A 5,056-nucleotide genomic window follows, 5' to 3' on the forward strand; every position below is an offset into this window, starting at 1 on the left:
ACAGGCGCCGAGTCCAGTGTCACGTTCTTGCTCAGGCTGGTCTCCATATCCTGAGCTCAAGGGATCCTCCAGCCTCAGCCTCCCAGAGTGCTAGGATTACAGGCATGAGCCTCTGCACCCAGCTTTGCTAAGTAAATTCTTGAAAAAAAAATTTATTTGAAAAATTCTCTGGGTTTGTGGAGCTGGTTATACAACCTCACACTCTTCCACTCAAGGGATCCTCCTGCCTCAGCCTCTCAAGTAGCTGAGACTACAGGCATACACCATAATAAGCTACACTCAGTAGCTTCAAAGAAATGTAATACCTAGGAATATACTGAACAAAGGAGATGAAGGACCTCTACAAAGAAAATTATGAAACCCTAAGAAAAGAAATATTAACAAATGGAGAACATAGTATGCTCATGGCTGAGAAGAATCAACATTGTTAAAAATGTCCATACTTCCCAAAGCAGAGTCAATCTACAGATTCAATGCAATCCCCATTAAATACCAACATTGTACTTTCAAGATTTGGAAAAAAAAAAATTTAGTTTTATATGGAACAGAAAAAACTCTGGATAGCCAGGGGCATCAGCATACCAGACATTAGGCTGTACTATAGACCATAGTGATCAAAACAGCATGGTATTGGCACAAAAATAGAGACATAGACATCTGGAACCAAACAGAAAACCATGAAATGAAACTAATATCTAATAGCCGCCTGATCTTTGATAAACCAAATAAGAACATACAGTGGAGGAAAGAATCCCTGTTCAATAAATGGTGCCGGGAGAACTCGATAACCATATGTAAAAGATTGAAACTGGACCCTCACCTTTCTCTATTCACTAAAATTGATTCAAGACAGATAAAATATCTAAATCTAAAGCATGAATCAATAAACATCCTTGAAGAAACTATGGGGAAAACACTTGAAGGTATCAGCCAGGGGAAAGATTTTATGAAGAAGACTTCAGTGGCAATTGTAAGAACAACAAAAATAAACAAGTGGGACTTAAAAAAAAAAATTCTCTGGTGTCATAATCATGATATTTTCATTCTATTTCCACAGCAGGATCGAGAGGATCCTTCCCTACACCGACTTCTAATAAAATGAACTTCTTTGGGGGTAAAACCATGTTATTAGTAGGTTAGGAACTAAACTGTGCAATAATATTAGTCTCCAAATAAAACCCTTCAAAAATCTATGCAATAGAAGAGAGGAAGTTTCTAAATCCAAAAAAGGTTGAAAGTTATGAAACAGGAAAATTTCACCCGAAGTTTAAACCTGCACACAGCTGCAAAGAAAGAATTTCCAACTCACTGTAGTCCAGTTTTCTTTTCACTGACTTTCTTTGGCCTAGCCATCACGAAAACGCGTACCAAGGAGGTGTCCAAAGGCATCATAAAAAATTTAACATATTTTCCCCTCTACTGGAGGGGAAAAAACTAGAGCAAATGCCTGAAGGGTTCTGGAAGCGCTTCAGCTTTCCCGCTTAAAAGGTGAGGGGGCGGGGCCGGAGGCTGGGGCGGGGCCCGAAGTTGGGGCGGGGCGAGTTGCTTTCTCCGCTCCTCCCTCTTCTTGTCTCTCAGTGCCCCTCCCACACCCGTTTCGCCACGATCCCGACAGGCCCCACGGCTAGGAGGGTCACGTGAGGGTGGGCGGGGGAGGTGGAAGCTTGACTCTGCTGGTTGTTCGTTTCTATGGTTGTTAGAAGTGGGCGGCTTTGACTGAGGAGCTGGTGGAGCTCGAGCGTGGACGGGTGAGTCTGGGACTCGGAAGGGTTGTGAGGAGACAGCAGTTTAGGGAAGGAAAAGGAGAAGGCGGTGGCGAAATAGCTTTAGAGACTTGGGCTGTGAGTCCAGCTGTTTGTCTGTCCCCGGGATCCGGCGACTTGTCAGGCTGGCGGGATACCTTAACTCTGCCTGATGCGCTCGGTCCTGGTGCGGAGAGGAATCCTTAGTTCTGCCTGCTCCCCATCCTCCGCTTTCCTTCACCTCCCCGCTGCCTTCTCCCTGTCCCAAGTGAACTTCCAGTGTTGGGTTCCCACCTTGGGCGCCGACGGTTTACTCCCTATAGGTAGCTTTGACTGGCTTTCCTGCAGTTTGTGGGGGAGTTTACGGATGGATTTCTGATGGGGGAAATATTAGCCACTTATTCGAAAAAAGAAGTGGGAAATCAGTATGGACTCAGGGGAGCAATACCAAGGGCAAGGTTCTGGAACGGTTCAGTTTTTCTTTTCCAGCCCTTTCTCGTTATCATCTTGTCTCAAGTGTTTCTTCTCACCATCCCATCCTGGCCCACCGCATGATGTTTTGAGAAAGGGCCAAATGTTACTGACCTATGTGAATATTGGGAAGAGAGTTTAAATCGGACTGTTGTATCTGCAGTCTTGTGATTTATGGTTTCTTTTCCTTGTCTTTTAGATGCCTAAAGAATCCTGAGGGTATTATTATTAATAAAAATATAAATAGAATATGTAGGCAAATACTTTGTAGCTAAGGGACTAAATATTTTATTCTCCCTGTGGTACTTTGGAAAGTCCTTTTTTTCCCCTGTTGTTTATAAATAGAAATTTCTATCACACATTTTTGGATGGCTTCTTTAATATACCTTCGCTTATGTTAAAGCATCCCTTTAAGTCACCAGCGGAGGTGCTCCAGCAGTTTAAAAAAAGGAAAAGTGAAACATTTGGAATTGATAGGCGAGTTTAGGTTTCATTAAACTCTAGGTCAAATTAATAAAAACATCAGCATCTTGAGGCAAAGGTGTTGGTTAGAATGACTGACTCGCTGTCTTTCTGGTATGACCAATGTTATGAGCTTGTTGAATATGCTTACTCCAAGAACTTTAGAACCTCAGCTTGGCGCCTGTGGCTCAAGTAGCTAAGGTGCCAACCACCTACGCCTGAGCTGGCTGGTTCGAATCCAGCCCAGGCCCGCCAAACAATGACAGCTGCAACCAAAAAATAGCCGGGCGTTGTGGTGGGCGCCTGTAGTCCCAGCTACTTGGGAGACGGAGGGCTGAGGCAGGAGAATCGCTTGAGCCCAGGAGTTGGAGGTTACAGCCATGATGCCACGGCACTCTACCCAGGGAGACAGCTTGAGGCTCTGTCTCAACCTCCTCCCCCACAACCAAACTTTTAGAACCTCCTGCCATTTGTCTGTGAGAAAGTGATTAGCTGCTCTTTGTCCCTACCCTTCATAGGTCCCTGATGATCTCTTCCTCTTAAGAACATCACACTTGCTACCTAATTATATATTAAAAAAATGTGTTGACAAGCAGAAGAGGCCACTAAAAAAAAAAAAAGTGACATTGACACCTATGTGTCCTTACAGAAGGTGATAAAACATAAAATAATATTAACAAAAAGTGAAGGTAAAAGAGTGGCTTTCCTGTGCTTGAGGAGAAAGGAAAAGAGTGGTAGAAATGAATAAAAGCAAGGCTGGGCCCCTGTAGCTCAGTTGTTAGGGTGCCCGCCACATGCACCAGGGCTGGTGGGTTTGAACCCAGCCCAGGCCTGCTAAAGAACGACAACAACAACAAACAATAGTCAGGCCTTGTGGCGGGAGCCTGTTGTCCCAGCTACTTGGAAGGCTGAAGCAAGAGAATCGCTTAAGCCCAAGAGTTTGAAGTTGCTGTTAGCTGGGACACCAGGGTACCCTCCCAAGGGTGACATAGTGAGTCTCTGTCTCAAAAAAAAAGAGAAACTAATAAAAGCAAAATAACAAAAACATTTATTGCTGCCTTCCTTTATAGATGCTTCACATTCCCAAGAGGTACCTCTTTTTTTTTTCTTTTTTGCAGTTTTTGGCCAGGCCAGGTTTGAACCTGCCACCTCTGGTATATGGGGCCGGTGCCCTACTCCTTGAGTGACAGGCACCGTCCCCAAGAGGTACATCTTAGACTGACTTTCCTATATTTAAGAATAAAACAGGCTCTGCCCCTGTAGCTCAAGCAGGTAAGGTGTCAGCCACACACTTGAGCTGGAGGGTTTGAATCCAGCCTGACCCACCAAACAACAATGACAGCTGCAACCAAAAAATAGCCAGGCGTTGTGGCGGGCGCCTGTAGTCCCAGCTACTTGGGAGGCAGAGGCAGGAAAATTGCTTGAGCCCAGGAGTTGGAGGTTGCTGTGAGCAGTGATGCCGTGGCACTCTACCCAGGGCAACAGCTTGAGGCTCTGTCTCAAAAAAAAAAGAATAAAACAGTCATTCATAATTACTTCCGTAATGCAATATTATGTAAAATAATGGTAACTAAAATATTTAACAGGTTAATTTCTTCAGATCTTATTAAGAATTATAGTACTAACATAATGGATAAAGCTTTTTAAAACTTAATTTTGCTACTTTTAAGCTTTGTAATACCTCTGAGCAATTTTTACAATGCTGTAGCACTTGCTGAGCATTAACCATTTTTTCCATGTGGAGTTTTTAATATATCCTTTTTAAAATGAGAACCATTTATTTCAGAGTCTTACGAGAGTACAAATGTTTTGGATACATGAATTGCTTTTGTACAGTTTGAGTCAACGGTATAAGTGCTCTTTACCAGCGTAGTGTGTATTGATCTCATTAGGGTGAATTTACCCATCCCCTCCTGCTGCCTCCCACCTGCTTTCATTCCCTTGAGTTTTACTACCAAATGTATACCAAGTTAATAGTGAGTAGTGAGTACATGTAGTGTTTGTTTTTCCATTCGTGGGAAATTTCACTTTGAAGAATAGTCTCCAGTTCCATCCAGGTTGTTACAGAAGGTATTGGTTCACCACTTTTTTATGACTGAATAGTACTCCGTGTTATACATATGCCACATTTTATTAGTCTACTCGTGTATTGATGGCCACTAGGGTTGGTTCCACATCTTTGTTTATGGGAATTTTGCCACAATAAATATTCGAGTGCATGTGTCTTTATGATAAAATGACTTTTTTTCCTTTGAGATTGCTGGATCAAATGGAACCAATTTATAAAAAGGGTTTACTGGTGGGGCCCGTGGATCAGTAGGTAGGGCGCTGACCACATACACTGAGGCTGATGGGTTTGAACACAATGACAACTGCAACAA

At 43.2% G+C, this 5,056-nt stretch overlaps 1 protein-coding gene across 2 annotated transcripts in view; it reads left to right on the forward strand.

Annotated features, from left to right (window-relative positions):
• The first annotated feature begins 1,573 nt into the window (after positions 1–1,573).
• Positions 1,574–5,056, forward strand: part of MICU1 (mitochondrial calcium uptake 1) — a 251,894-nt gene continuing 248,411 nt past the window's right edge. For both annotated transcript variants that reach the window (XM_023509529.1, XM_023509528.1), the window contains exon 1: positions 1,574–1,748. The gene's annotated coding sequence lies outside the window, so the exon portion shown is untranslated. The remainder of the gene's footprint in view (positions 1,749–5,056) is intronic.

This window comes from Otolemur garnettii, unplaced genomic scaffold (assembly GCF_000181295.1).
Source record: "Otolemur garnettii isolate 467f Iridium unplaced genomic scaffold, OtoGar3 scaffold00008, whole genome shotgun sequence".
Taxonomy (NCBI): Eukaryota; Metazoa; Chordata; class Mammalia; order Primates; family Galagidae; genus Otolemur; species Otolemur garnettii.